The following is a 15,958-nucleotide window of genomic DNA, read 5'->3' as shown; positions in this document are numbered from 1 at the left end:
AGGTAATTAACTGCCATTCAGAAAACGAGGACCTTGGTGGTCTGAGGGTGGAGCAGGGGCTGAGAATTCCACTGGAGTACATCAGAAATGTGCTGATTCTATTTTCATTGCCAAAGGGATGTATCTGCAGTAAATCTAATCAAGAGTCAAAAGGTGAACGAGAACAATAACTAGGGAGTTTGTTTTTATTTATCCAGGAGATAAGGATTCAACAACAGGAATAGAATGAGAAAAAGGCACCTCTTTCTGAGCAGACAATTATTCCACCCACACTAACTTCATCATCAAAGTTTTAATATTCTATTACTAAGGCTATTTAACAGTTTCTCAGCCTCAAGGCCCTGATGTTCCTGCAGATACTCTGCCAGTTGCCACAGGTGTCTTTTTACAAGAGACCTGAGTAATTAACATGGGATAGTCCTGAAGATGGCAGTAGCCAAGAGCCATTCTTCAGTAGACTCCACACCTTCTTCCCGGTGCTGGAGCAAGGTTGGTATTACCAACATTTGAATACATTTGAAAACTCGATTTCCATATGCAGACAGAGCCTTAGTCCTTGAAGGCACAGATTGTTTCTAGGGAAGTAAAGGGCTCTGGTTCCCAAGCCCCAGTGATCCCCCCTGGAGAAGTTTGATATCACTGTTCAGCTGGCTGCATTACTAAGGTGCTGGAAGTGGTTGTCCCAAAGAAGAGATGGCTGAACGAGTGGTGTGGCCAGTGCAAACTGTTCAGCTCATACCCTGATACATTTACTAATGTAAATCTGATTTCAGCTGATACCAATTTACTGTGATATCCTGGACTGAGGACTGCAGACATGAGTGATTTAATTCAAGATCATATCAATGAATTTTGCTGTGGTGGCTAAAGAATTTATTACTTCTAGCTGTGGAGATGGGTTACCTTTTCAGCTGGGATGGCTACATCAAGCACGGACTGCCAGAGCCATCAGATGAGAGAGAAAGGGCCAGAGTGGACATCAATCACAAAACAGTTGTAAAACAACTACTATAGTGCTTTTAAGAGAAAATATTTTCTGCTGATGTCCTGCTAGCACAGGACAAGGAAGTGAGCTTGGCATGTAGGTTGTATCCAGACATTCTTTTTGACTTTGTCTTAAGTTCTTCAGTCTCTCTCTAGTGGTACTAATCTGGGCCTTTGGAACGCCTCTGAGTTCACAGGTCCAGAGGCCATGCCTGGACCTGGCCTGTGACACAAACAGGGTGCCGGTTGCTGGTTTCCAAACAAAGGAAACCCCAAGGCTGGATCAAACAAGACTCACAGTGTGTTTCACCAGGTTTTTCATTCAGGTACTCAGAGAATAAGGGTGCCAGCACATGCTGTTGTCTTGTGCCTTGAGGTCGCTTTAGTGTGTTTCTATGCACACCATAGATAATAACTGCATTTCCTTATTTCACACCCATATTGTGCAAATAAGTGCATTAAGAAATGTCATTGCCAGAAGGTACAGAGGTGAAAGCACCTTTGGTGGATTTACTTCCTTTGTTTCTTAAAATACATTGGTAGAATTTGATCAAAACTAGTATTTGCTTTTTCAAACTGTACTAATTTATGGTTAGATTGTGTGTGGGAGCAGGTGGAAGGGAACTTGTACCTGTGCTATGCACAAAGCCCTTGGACCATAAGAAATGCAGGGAATGCTCTGTGATGAGTTATCTGGGAGTCTGCAGTGCTTCAAAAACACAAGGAGGAAAAAGAACAGGACAGGAATTGCTGGATTCATGGATCTCTCTCTTCCTTCTGCAGGTCTGCACAGCTAGCTAGTTACATGCAGGACTATACCATGTTCTTTAACCCTCTCAGTGAGCATTCCAGTTTGTAACACTGAAAATATATGGCAAAGTCATGTTTTTAAGCCACAGATAATGCTTTCTGAATCCACCTCTGTAGTATTAGACTGCAGCTCTGATGCTGAGATAGCATTCACAGTTGCACAGGCTGTGCAGAAATTAGACATTTATAAAATGCATACACAATGAGCTTAAAAAATATGTTTAATAAATATTCTTGTAGTTATATGTCAGATAGATGAGTGCTAGATTAATAAGAAAATGAATGTCTAAAACCACTGAAGAAAAATACAGAATTGCAGTGGAATATCATGAATGAAAAAACATTTACCACCCTGAATAGGACCATCATATTTCCCAACAGCAGAACCCCATCCTCCCCTAATTCCCCCCTCCCTTTCCCCTCCCTCCTCAAACACATTCGCATACACTATGGGAGGAATGACAGCTGTTCTTCATGGAATGACAGCCCAGGGATATTGCATCCTCCCTTAAAAAAAAAACAGGCAAGGTACAGAATAAGGTCAGTGAAGGGAGACAAAGGGGTCTCCCAGAGATGGCAAAGGGTAATTTATTGACAGATGAGATAGACGTTACTACAGAAAAATATTAAATGGATTCTTTTCCCCTGTCTTTAGAAGGAAAGAAACGTGGGAAGGGTTAGGAAGGACAGATGCCAGAAATAGAGACAAATTTCCCAGGAGAGGAAGAAGAAATCCTGCAGGAAATTAGGATCACAACACAGAAAAAAAAAAATTTAAAAATCAGAGCATCTAAAAAGCTACAAAATTCTGTCATAGAATTCTGTATGGAAACAACAAAAAAGGGCAGCGGAGAAGGAACCCCAGCAGTGTTGGCAGCCTTGCTTCAAAGGCGTTCAGTGAGAGAAGGAAGTGCTGGTAAAACACAGCACCTGATTAAAAGGCAGTGTTTGAAAAAGGCTGTCGGGAAATTACAGAGCTGTGCAGGCTCCCGACGTCAGCAGCGAGGAAGACTCTGGGAGCACGAATCAAAGGGAGGCTGAGGGAGCATGTGAAGCATGGAGATTTTATTAGGGGCAGGAGTGAGAAAGGGTTTGTATAATGGGAACAGCCAAGCTCTGCAGATGGGAGGAAAGGAAAAGCCAGGTCTTCTGGTGAAATAAACTGGCATAATGCTGTCAACTTTGACAGTATGTCAGGTTTCACTGTGAGGCAAGAATCCAAGTGAGAGGCTTAAATAGTGGATGTTATGAATATAGTTTCTCTGGCCTAGAGAACTTTCCTCCAAATAATTGCACAGAGGAGGGCAGGAAAAGCCAGTGTACCAGGGCACTCTGATTGGTGTTCTGTAACTCCATGTTGCCTCTAGGACATGTTCCTAGAGCTTGTAACTTCAAAAGGGTTCATGATTTTCACCTTTAAGGGCCAGGCTGACAACAACAGAGGAGTCACCAAAGAAAACTTCCACAAAGATAAAAGCAGCAGAACAAAAGAAATTTGAAGGAGAACAGACTTAATTTACATTCACAAGCAGGAACTGGTTTAAGCCAAACAGCGTTTTATTCTGCCCCTTCGTGCAGGGAACATGATTTTCACAGTAACTCTGTATGGTAGAATAAGGGAATAGGAAGACTTTTAGTGTGTCCATTGTAATGTGCCACATGCAGCACCTTTCTGATGCCACTGCCTGCATGAATCTTGGCAAGACCTTTCCTTCAGAGCAGATTCTTCTGCCCATTCACTAATCTCACCTGAACCACCCCTCCCATTCCAGCAAGAACACATGATGGTCTCTTACCATGTGCAAGTCCAGCAGAAGCCCAGGGCATTGCATCGCCCTGTGTTGTCAGCTGCCTGCTTTCCAAACTGACAGAATTAATGCTAAACACGGGTTTTAAATTGTCTAGATGGGGAGCATTCACCCCATCTCTGTAGCTGCCCATGCTGAAGCGAATAATAGCCAAGCGACATTGGATTTGAAGCTTTGGTACTCCAGAGGCATTTGCAATCTTTTGAGCCTTGGGAGCCTTTGAGCCTAGGACAAAGCAAAAATAAAAGCTGACGTTTTGCTGAGTTTCACTGTTCAATGCTAAGGAAGTGTTAAATGCTAAAGCAAGCTTGTACTTCCAGTGGGTGATTTAGCCCAGCTTTTTGCTGGCTAGGAGGCTGCTGCATGCTCAAGTGCAATCTGCCACACAGAGCCAGAACCAATCTGATTGTTTCTGAATCACTTCTCAAACAGAAAAACATAGGTAAAGCTCTCGGTTTTGCTAGGAGTGTATGTCCCATCCATGTGATGGCCTGTATTTATATTTGAAACCACCTGTACCACCAGATCTGAAAGATGATTGAAGCACTGCAAAATTCAGTGCAGCATATTTTAGGGACAGTCTGCAATTACACTGGGTTATGATGGATAAACATGAAACTGCAATGAGGAATTTCTCCCCAGCCAGTGCTCACAGACATGAAGTTACCTTCAGTTCTAACGCCAACCTTATCCACAGACAAGACACAGCCCATAAGCAGCAGGTAACAAAGGCAGAGAGGGGCTTTTTTCAACTCAGTAGATCAGTGTTCAGGCCATCTCAGAAGACATCATTTTAACTCACTCAGAGAACCTGAATCTGGGTCCAAGGAAGCATCAGGCTCTTTCCCTGTGCTGTTGATTATTCTGTTAAAGAGTCCCAAATTAATTATTTCCTTTTGAAATGGTTATTTAAGTATTCTATGGGCCAAAAGGGCACAGCACTGCTGCTTTGCAAGGTAGCAGCCAGGCGCCATGACTTGGGAGGGGAAAAGCCTGCACTGATAAATGCTTTCCTCTTTCACATCACACACTCTGTGGAAAAAGGCCAGAAACATATGTCTGCCCCTCACAGACAAAGGCCTTAATTACCAGTTTAGAAAGTTGTGCTTGTGCTCTCTGGAGGCCAGTGAGTGTTTAATTGCGCCACTGAGAGGTGAGTGATTGCTCATGGAGAATGTTTGTTAGCAAGATGAATTTAACCCTATCTTTTGAAATTTCCTGCAGACTTCTGCTGCTGCAGTATCCATGTACAACACCGTGCTCAGTTTCTGGGTCTCAAACACACTTACAGATGCAATCTCTTTCTCCCAGACTGTGTCTGTTTCATTCATTTAACTTGCAAGTCTTTTAGGGCAAGAACATCCAGAATTGTGCTGCATGCTGTACGTGCTGCAATGGGGTCCTGGTGCTAGTTGAGACCTCTGGATATTAATGTAGTGACAGTAAATATCTATATCCTTAGCTATCTATCAGCCCAAAAGGATGCTGAGAAATAACAGGTCATAAAGGTGAAAGATTTTAAAGTGTTGAGTATAGGCATGGATATAAGATGAAAAAGATTTTCACCACAAAGGGCAGGAAAAGCACAGCACCTCCCTGCAAGGTTTTGGAATGATTCTCTGGCAGAGCTCTTCTGTAGCATTGTGACAAGCAGCCATGCTGCTTGTAAAGAAGGGTTGTGGGCTTAAAGGTAAGCTACATCACCCGTTTAAAATGCCAGTTCTGTGTGTGGCATGGAAAGTGCAACAGTTATTGGGGAAAAGTGAAAAAATGAGCTGAAGGCAAATCTCTGTTCCTGTTTCCCCGTGTACAGAGTGGACATTATGCTCCCTATTAACTTCAGCAAGCAACACTGAAATTCTCTGGCATCTTCACATAGAACATGCCTACTTTTGAAATTCAGCATTTGTACTTTTTCCTTAATTGGACAAATTTTTTTTTAAACATGGAATTGTCTTGTCAGAAAGATTTCTGATGGTCTCTGCCTTTTTTCTTAGTGCTTTTGCAGTGAATAGCTATGCTTTTTCTTTTGCAAAACACAGACTATTTCACTGAAAATTTCGAGGACAAAAATCATTTCTACTTAGCAGTAGCATTAAAGCCCTCGAATTGGGCCACATTCTGCTGCCAATGCAGTTTCGAGGACATTTGGAAAATATTTTGAACAGCAGGGAAGAATAGCGATTACTACCTCACAGTCTCTCAAAGGTGTGAATATTGTGGGTTATTTTCCCTTTGACTGTTTATGGCCTATTTACAGTATAATCACACCAAATCAGGGTTATAACATGCCTTTCTTTTTTTTTTTTTCTTTTAGTGAAAATACAATCCAGCATAATTTTTTTTTATTTACTGTAGCTCCCCCTAAAAGCTAAAGCATTTTCAGGCACTAAGCAAGAATGATCTCTTCTCCAAATCATTCATAACTGAAGGAGAGCCAAGGAGAAAGGTGGCTAGGAAAAATATTAGGTAAGTTATTTACATTTGCTATACATTTGTAATAGCTATGTTGCTGTAAACATAGCCAAAAAAATGGAATTATAAAGGGTACTTAATTGTCAACACAAAAGAGATTTGCCACAAAAAGAAGGGATTATTTTACAGTGTGTAAGCATCATCAGACCAAGCTGTGGACACATGTATAAGGTCAGTTCAGTGAAATAATATTCTTATCAGCCTCTACATACCAGGCAGTGGCACTGTGTAAGAAAACAGTCATAGAACCACAGAATGTTTTGGGTTAGATGCAACCATAAGGATCATCCAGTTCCAACACCCCCACCATAGGTAGGGAAACTTTCCATCAGACCAGGATGGTCAGAGCCCCATCCATCCTGGCCTTGAACACTTCCAGATATAGGGCATCCACAACTTCCCTGGGCAATCTCTGCCAGGACCTCACCACCCTCGCAGTAAGGAATTTCTTCACAATATTTAATATAAATCTACCCCACTATTTAATATAAATCTATGCTTTTTCAGTTTAAAATGGTTGCCCCACTTCCTATTACTACATTTCCTGATAAATAATAATAATAAAAACAAGCCCTTATGTTTGTCTTTGTGTGTTTGCTTAAGACCCTGGCCTTTCTGTGACTCAGGCTCCTGGTTTGGCCAACCCAGCTCATGCTAAGGCCTGATGTGTGCTGGAAGCAGCAGCATTGGATTGAAGCAGAGCCAGGTAGGCAGGACAGTTGGCTAGAAAGAACTGAAGGGCCTTTATGCAGCCATGGTGAAAACAGTGATTTTAGCTGAATTAGAAGGACCAGCACTCCTTGCCCCAGGAGCCTGACAACTCCTCCCAGCAGAACTGCATCCTTGGGAGGTGATTTGGGAGTCTGCACACTTCTGATGTGTGTCTAATGGAAGCTGAGGGGGTGTGGGACTCTTTAGCGTTAGCCATTAAGATGAGCTTAAATGGCATTACTCTTCAAGATGTCCTTCAGTGTAGGCTGGCAGCTATACCACTATACATCCCAGAGGGTAAAAACCAAGGGAGATCCTCAGCTAGAAAAAATGTAAAAGCGTGAGCCTGTCTCCATGTGAAAGACAAAAGAGGAAATTGAGAAACGTTGTCAGTTACTACTGAGTGTAAAAGATGATGGAAAATATGTTTAGAGAAGGAGCTGTCTCTGAGATGCCAACTTTCTTTTTGTGGCAATGGACAAGCTTTCCTCATTTACTTCTCCTAACCTTCTGGGATCTGTGTTTGGAGACGGGGTGACACCATATGGTTCAAAGAGATAGAGCATGCAAGTGCTGTAAGCTCAGGAATATATCCAAACCTACCAGCACTAAACCTAGAGTGGATATTTAGGAAACTAGGGGGGTGCTACTCCCACTTCTGAGGATCTCAGTCCCAAGATGATGGTCCCAAGTTAATGATCCATCCCTACCTTACAACATTTCTCACTGACACAGGAATCCAGATATCCATGGTACGTAAGGACACTTACAAAGGGCAGCCTCTGCTTTGCAAGCAGTCAAGTTTCTGTGGCAGGCCATAATGGGAAACCCACCAATCACCCTCTGGTCAGGGCAGAGCTGATTCTGTCTAAGGGACAGACAATCCACCTGACCTTACTTTTGGGTGCCCTTAATATATTGGGCATGGATGTATTGAAGGGTCAGTCATGGGGAAAATGGGAAATAGTGACATCAGTGTTACACTACGACACAACTCACAGAAGCAGATTAAATGTAAAAGGAAAGAAAAAGAACTCAAAAAAGCAAATTTATTTTCTGACTCCGCTATATATATAATAGCAAGAGTGACAGTGGATTGGAGGGTGAAACTGCCACCTCTCCAACAACACTGGTTAAACCAACAGTCTATCAGTTCTCTCCATCCACAATGAAGAATGCAAAACAATCATTATTTATATAAACATGCGTGAGAAAATTCAGTTGAAATATGTAAATATCAGAAAGTATAGGAACTTTTAGAAGAACTCTAAACTCTCAAAAGAACAGGGCGACACATCACCCTTTCTGCCCCTGAGTTTATCTCCTACAGATGCATCTCTGACTGCTAATCTGTTGCAAACAGCTGCTCCTTTACCCCATAGTAAAGCAGTTAATATTCCACAATACACATTACCTTCTGGTGCTATTTGTCCTGTTACTGAATTGATAAAGGAGCTGGAAGAACAGGGAATTATCGTCACGTCTCATTTCCCCTACAATTCTCCTTTATGACCAGTAAAAAAATCTAATGACAAGTGGCAACTAACAGGAGATTACAGAGCCTTGAACACTGCCACTGAGCTGCTCACTGCAGCTGTGCCCAGTATGAATGATACAGTCATTTTTCTTAATGAACAATCTCCTGTCCTCAGCCAACACCAGCAGGATACTTTAAACACCTCAGCGTGGTATCCAGGAGATCGGGTGTGATTTCAACACCCATCACTTGGAAACCTCCAGATCCCTTTGGCACACTTTTGAGGGAAAAGAATATGGAAAACAGTGGATACTGTGGGAGTGAAATTAATCATTACTGAGACTTGGATATGATCCAAAACCTAGCTCTTTTTCCCTCTCCCTAGGAATTGTTGAGCTCCTGGACAAATAAGTGAAAGCTGTCATTCAACCTGCATACAACTGGAAAGTGTCCATCTAGAAAGTACACTTAAGCAATCCCTGGAACTTTGTTAATGCTTTTTGTGGTATAGTGCTATCACCTGTGATAATGTTGATAATGTCTAAAAAGTCAAGAGCCTTCATGTGCTGGACAATTTGAATCCTTACCTTGGGGCATCTGGCATTATGTCACATAAATTTTGATGCCTTATGCAATCACCAAACAAACCCACAGAAGCTGGGCTTTGCTCCACTCGGGATTATGAGCAGCCATCTCTGTATGACAGGGATAAGGACCTGGGCAGGAATATCTAACTTTGGATTCCTAAATAATTTTTGGGCAGTAGAAAAATAGCCTGATTTTCATCCCTGTTCAGTGTGTAAGAGTCCCAGATTATGCCAATACCTTTTCAGAAATGAGTAGTGAACTTCAGAAGAAGAAAAAGCTCCCTTAGATTATAATGGAATTGTTTTCTCAGGACTACTGTCATACTTAAAAAAAAAAAAAAAAAAAAAGGAAATATTAATGAACAGTAGTTTCAACCAAGAGTTATGCTTTCCTAGTGTGCTCCAGGCTGAAATCTCTGAAAACCAAAAATGCTCACTTGCAAGCTATCTCCACAGCCCAGATCAGCAGGTAGCAATTAGTTTCCTGGGCACTCACTCTTCTTTCCATCTTCCTGATGGATATTTCATCTGAGTTTATGCTCTCCTCCCTTGCCTTCTCTTCAGCCTCTCTGCCTCTCTTTCCAATAAGGCTATGATGTGTCACAGACTCTCAGTGGACAAGACCTATACATCCCATCACTGTCATAAGCGGTTACATGAGACAGGCCAGGATGAAAAGCGGTTTGGAAGGGAGAGAAGCCGTCATGCTTCAGGGCATAGAGTTGAACTCTAACCAAGGAGGAGAGATGAAGGAGGGCTTTGGGCCAGAAGGGGAGAAAATTTTACTCAGGGCAGGTTATTCCATAATTACCTACTTAAACTTTCTTTATATCTTCTGAGGTGAATCTGGTTCTGGCCAACATCAGAGACACAAAAGGTGGATCACTGGTCTGATCCAGGAGGGGAATGAGTTTCTTCATTCTTTCTGCCACTGCACTGAGTTTATAGTGTTTTCTGAAACCATAATGAAATCCCTTTCCAAGCATGACCCTTGCTCTGCCAGTGATAGCCAAAACTCCTTCCCCTAGCCCTGTCCTTCACACTTCCACAAGCAATACAGAGAGAAGCCAGTACAAAGCCAGGTCAAGATGATAAGAACAAAGCCTTGAAGGCTGCTTTTAGATACCAGCTTTACTTCGACAGAGGAGGAAATTTTCAAAGAGGTGAACTCTTTCTGTCTCTCTCTCAGGCAGGAGTCTCCTGGGAGAAGAAGAAAACAGCTTTCATTTTAGCGAGTCATGATATTTATGGCCCTTTTATGGGTTTTGTTTGAAAATATAAAAGTAGATGGACTTAAATCTGTTTCAAAAGAAAGGAGATAGGAAGGGGAGAGACAGAGCATATGAAGGGCACGTGGGTCTGAATCATCTCCCCACGTTCAAAAGGAAATCAAACACCTTCTTTGTTTTAATATGGACCTCTTCTGCCACTCATGAGGATAATATCTGACCTTATCTGGCACAGACCCTTTTATCCCTAATGACATACAAATTTTTTATGTACACTACCACCAAGAACACTCACCTTGGAATGAAACATGACAACTATTAAATTATGCAACTGCAGCACCATGCAACAGTTCAGGTGCGATTGCTTCCAGGAAGCAGACTTTCAGATCACATCTCCTGCAGAACTGAAAGCTTTATACTCTATTCCTGAGGGGCAACTGTCAGCTTCTGCTTGCTCACATACCAGTCTCATGTGGGCTTTTATCCATCCTATTTGTGGTGTCTGTTCAGCAACTGAGGTTGCACCCTTTTGAGGGCCTCCTGTTTTTCATAAGTGGAATCTCCTCTGACCCTTTGCCTCTAGGCAATATTTTTGATCCAATTCACAGACTGAGGAGCACATGCCTCGACATTATTGAGGGAGGGAAGTTTAAGTTGAAGAACTGGGGTTTGCTTTTAGTTTTGAATGTAGTTAGGCCTGTGGTCATTTTATGTGCTTTGGGAATCAACCTCCATAGGCTGTGACAGCTACTGGGATATTTCTATGAGAAAAATGTACAAAGCTCCCCATTAATTGGCAGTTTCATAAAAGGTATTGCAGTTTCATAAAGCTCTCCTCTCAAGCAAGGAGGGAGAAATGTTCTGCCCAACTAATGGATGACTTCTGACTGGATCTGAGTTCAGCATGGAGTCATTGCAAAGATCAAATTGCTGGGATGGTCCATGAAGACAGAGCAGTCATACTGTGGTTACTGCCAGCTGCATCTTTCTTTAATATGCAATATTCAAATGGAGAGATCACAAATAGGCAAATCTTTAAAATTAGGCAAGAGGTGCCCTGAAGTGTACAGCTGTAGAAAGTTCTTGCCACCATTGTTATTTTCTTGTATCACTCAGAAACCTGAAAATACTCTTAAGACATTAAGCTGCAGGTTGATGCTGTTGGCAGCTGGGTGATGCTATAAAAATTACAGTTCCTTTAAACGTTTCTGTCTTCTAATTAGTATCACCTAAGTCTTGTTTCAGTTTTATGCCCACACACATGCCCTCCTAACTGAGTCATCTTTCCTGTCATGGTAACTTTTGCAGAGTCCTTGGTAAGTTTGAATCAGGTTTTAAGATTTATTGATCTAGCCTTGTCCATTCTGTGGTGTGTTCTTTGATTTAATTTAATGACCATAAAGCATTCAGGCATGTTGGCATGAAGGGTGCACTGGAAAAAAAATAAGTGATTGATTGATTGATTGATTGATTATGTAGAGACAATGTTCTCTTCATAGTTAACAATGAAGCTAGTTTTCTGTTACACACATTTGTGTCTTCCTGGGCAAACATTTCTTAACTGAAAGTAAACCACTCTACCTGCAGATATGAATCAGATGTGGAAGCAGTTATGCTTTTGTGTAAGGATTAAAATTGCCTGTTTTAAAGATACATGCAAATAAAAATGAAATGCAATCCAGAGGGGAAGGTTCAAAGCACAAACAGGATGTCCCTTCTCCAGCTCTCTAAGACAGTTTTCACATCACCACACTTGGATAGTCCTGGGAAGAACTGAATTCATATTGTTGCCTGCTTTTATAAGTCACAAATAATGTTTTCTCTTTATATCTGTGTGTGTTTTTGTGTGTGTGTGCACTCTGTGGCAGACATACAGCAGTCACAGGAAAGCACCAAGCTCAGAAGCTACTGAGTGGTTGTAACAGGAGGATAGATAGAAACAACATGAAATCAGCTCCTGAATATGTTGAAATGTACCAAAGAACAAAAGGCAAAAAAAACCCCCAAAAACCAACCAAACAAACAAAAACCCCAAAAAATCCAAACAAACAAAAAAAACCCCAAAAACAAACCAAAAAACACAAAAACAAAACAAAAAAAAAAGAAAAAAACATAACCAAGACCCAACAGAAAACAACAAAACCAACCACAATGACAGGGTGCTCATTCTCATTCAAGCAGATTTTGCTTGTATTGGCAATACACAAGCTAAATACACTTTGGACATTTCTGAATTTATTACATGAAGTACAGGGAGACAAATATTATTGGCATTTAAATTATTACTTCTGGGCAAATAAGTTAGAACCTTGCTGAAATGACCAGGGCAATTCACACACCATTTAGACCTATGCTCTCACCTCTCTAGAGAACAGTTTATTTGTTACACATACTTCCCATTTTGGAAGTTTTCTTCACAATTAGAACAGCCAGAGATCTGACCACTTTCATTTTTCTACATGACAAGTGAAATTCCAGAGAATAGGTAGGTAGCTCTCAAAGAGATTTTGCTGGATTATGTGAGTATGCAGTGTCTGTTTCCAAGCCCTAGACTATATTAATCACATGCTTTCAGTACCTTTGTTGGATTGTCTATAAATTTAGGAAGGTCATGGATATTGTGTTTTCACATTATAATGTCTATATTGAATGCATTCCAGCTACACCCTTTAAGGAACGGCAGGCAATGCAACATAACCTCCCCAAATAAAACTTTTTGTCTCATAATTCACCTAGCTCTCCACCACAGCTAATGTGTAAGCATTTCTGAAGGAACTGTAAAGGAAGGAAATGGTGCTAAACTCCTTTTAAAATTATCCACTCTAAGCTAGTGCTGCACACAATAAATCACATTGTCCTGAAATTCTTAGATGGGGGAAATGGGCCATGGCCCCACAGCTATCAGTATTACGAAGCAAAATGCAGTTCTTACAGTAGGAATAACATGCTTCTGGCACATTTCTGCTTCCTTCAAACTTGCTGGTACCACACTGAATTCCCCAATCCAGCACCGATGTCATTTTTTCATCAGTGTCCCACCACTGTCTCTCACTCTTTCCATTTCTCCCAGTCCCCTTCACATTTCTCACAGACCTGTAACTTCTTTATATCTCCTTTCTTCCCACAGTTGTTGCCTCTTACCTTTTCCCATACATTGATACATCTAAACAAATGAATATTTTGCATTGGCCTCTTTGGCTTACATTTGTATCATCCTGTCTTTGACCACTGTAGGTCCCCTTCTCAATTTGCCTATTGTCTTCAGATCCCCTTTCGAACATTCATCTCCTAGTTCTCTTTCATCACTTTCTTATTTCTTACTTCAAGCAGATCAACATCAAATGGGTTTCTCTCTCATCTATCCCTCCTTAACTTCTTTGCTTCCCACATCCTCTGAGCTTCTACCTTGTTCAAAGGACATTAAGGAAACAGAGGAGTAGAAATGGGAGGATGGCTGTGGAAAAAAGCAGAAGGACTTAATGTGACAGAGAGACTGAGAACTAAGATGGCAGATGAAATTCAAGGCTAATAAATGTAAAACATTACAAATAAGAAAACTTAACATATAAAATGATGACCTCAGAGCTGCCCATTGCCATCCAACAAGATCTGGTGTATATAATAAATAGTTCTATGAAAACATCACTCTGGTGCTCAGCAACAGCCAAAGAAACATCCAGACTGTTAGGAGTCAATAAGAAAGGAACAGAAAAGAGAAAAAAAAAGGTCAATATGCCATGGGATAAATCTATGCCGCACCTGCACCCTGGATACTGCATGAGGATTTGGTCCCTCATCTCAAACATGACAAAGCAGAACTAGAAAGGGTTCAGAGAAGAATGGCCAGGACAATGAAGAGACATGGGGCAGGCCCTATATGAGGAATAAGTAACTCAGGTGAAAAACCAGAGAATTAAGGATGGGACAGAATGACTAATGGGGGGAGGGAGGTAAAATCTCGTGCGACGTGTAGATACTAAACAGATATACTACATTGGCATTGAAGGCTAGTGGGCAGAGGATTCAGAACAGGCAGAAAGAAGATGGCTTAGCATTTTGCGTACAGTAACTTGTGGGACTTCTTGCTACAAGAGGTCACAGAGGCTAGTTGGGTACGAGGCTATAGTGGTTATAACTCAAAAATTACTAGGCACTTCCATAGAAGGAAAACCTATTAAGGGCTATTAAATACAAAAATATCACACCTGGCTAAGGAAGTCCTTGAGTTGCAAATGATTAGAAGCTGGAAGATCATGCTGGGGAAATAACACTTTTATCACTGTATATATTCTTCCCTAGGTATTCGCTGTTGTTCTCTATCAGAGACAGGATATTGAGCCAGATGGACCTTTGGTCTGACCCCATACACCCTTTCTTATGTTCTTGTGTTTATATTCTTAACTGACCGTAAGGATGCTCCTTTCACTTTCACCTTCCACTATACAATGCCAAAAAACCCCTCCTCCCTACAGCAGCAAACTGAGAGGGAGAAAAAATATCAGTCCCAGCACATCTTTGCTGAAAAATCCTTCCTAGATAAATTTGGGTACTTATTTCTCTTTTAATCTACTGTCAGACTGGTGTCATTGCTGAAAAACCATTCACTCTGCAGCTCTGGTCACCTGAAACAATCTGTGCAGACCTCTCCCCTTTCAGCAATTCCTTATCTCCTTCTAAATTCTCATCTTAAACCTGACTTTCTAGCCTGCCTTCAACCCCTCCATTTCTGTCTCTCCTGGTTATTGGTCTTATGACTGAATGCTTTAATATTTTCACCATGCAAGGTCTTTATGTCACTGTTTCATGTAATTTATACCTGTGAGCTGAAGCCTTTCCCATCTTGCTTTCAAGCACTGGCCATATACTGCATGGAGTCCAAAATGATCCCCACCCCCTTATTGCTTTGGGGGTTTGGCTTTATTAACAAGGATATAAGCAATAAGAAAATAAAGTTCAGCTGTTTCTAAGGCTTCTCCCTCATGGCTGCTCAGACAGCATCTTAGATGGCCTCTCCCCAGCAAACCATTTTTATCTCCCTTTTACACAAGTGAACTAATAAGCCACCTACCTCAATGAGTCAGCAGAACCCACTTAACCCTTTCTCACAAGGGTCAAAACTCGCTATCAGGACGGTCTGGCTCAGACTTGTTACAGAACCATATTCTGCCCCTCGGTCTTGAATAATTTATTTCTGCAGCAGACCTAGATTAGTGTTTAAATCAAAATGCTGCCCAAACAAAGGCTGTGCTGTACAGTGCAAAATGAAACCAATTACTACATCATCTACTGCTCGTCTTTTACAGCGCGAGATGCCCCCTACAGTACTGCAGAGGACAGGCTTGTCTGCTGGGAACATCCCGGCACAGGAAGCAGGAGAGGGATTTTTCAGAGGGAATCAGCCTTTGATAAAAAAGTAAATTCAGTGCCAGAAGGTATTGCACACTTCCACTTTGATCCATCAAAACTTAAGACCTTTTCTAGGATGAAATTAAAGCAAGCTCCAAATATATCTATGCAGAGCTGTTTTCTGCAGAGCAACTTTACCAGGGATGAAGGAAAGAGGAGAATGCCTATCCTAACACACACTGCAGAAATTCAATATAAATTCTCAGAATGTGGCTCAAGGCCTGGAATTCCACTACTTTAAAAATAACAACTCACAGAAATATGCAGAATTATATATGTATTATATATTATTTTATAGTAGAAGAGCATTATAAACCATAGAGCACCTCTGCATGCCTGAAACATTAGCACAACCATGCTCCTTATGTATTTCAGAAATGTAATCTGAGTTTGCTAAAAAAAAAAAAAAAACCAAAATCCCAAAACAACCCACACAAGTAAGTGATTTCTCTTATTTTTTCTACCTTTGTT

General features: G+C 41.3%; 1 protein-coding gene across 5 annotated transcripts in view; it reads left to right on the top strand.

Annotated features, from left to right (window-relative positions):
- The window catches only part of GPA33 (glycoprotein A33), a 51,613-nt gene that overhangs the window by 7,669 nt on the left and 27,986 nt on the right, over nucleotides 1-15,958 (top strand). For 4 of the 5 annotated variants that reach the window (XM_053934707.1, XM_053934705.1, XM_053934706.1 and 1 more), the window contains one exon: nucleotides 5,920-6,071. The gene's annotated coding sequence lies outside the window, so the exon portion shown is untranslated. The remainder of the gene's footprint in view (nucleotides 1-5,919; nucleotides 6,072-15,958) is intronic. The other variant, XM_053934708.1, reaches the window with a different exon arrangement.

Source organism: Vidua chalybeata, chromosome 2, assembly GCF_026979565.1.
Source record: "Vidua chalybeata isolate OUT-0048 chromosome 2, bVidCha1 merged haplotype, whole genome shotgun sequence".
NCBI lineage: Eukaryota > Metazoa > Chordata > Aves > Passeriformes > Viduidae > Vidua > Vidua chalybeata.
The sequence above is the reverse complement of the archived record's forward strand: the minus strand, read 5'-3'. Positions and strand labels throughout refer to the sequence as shown.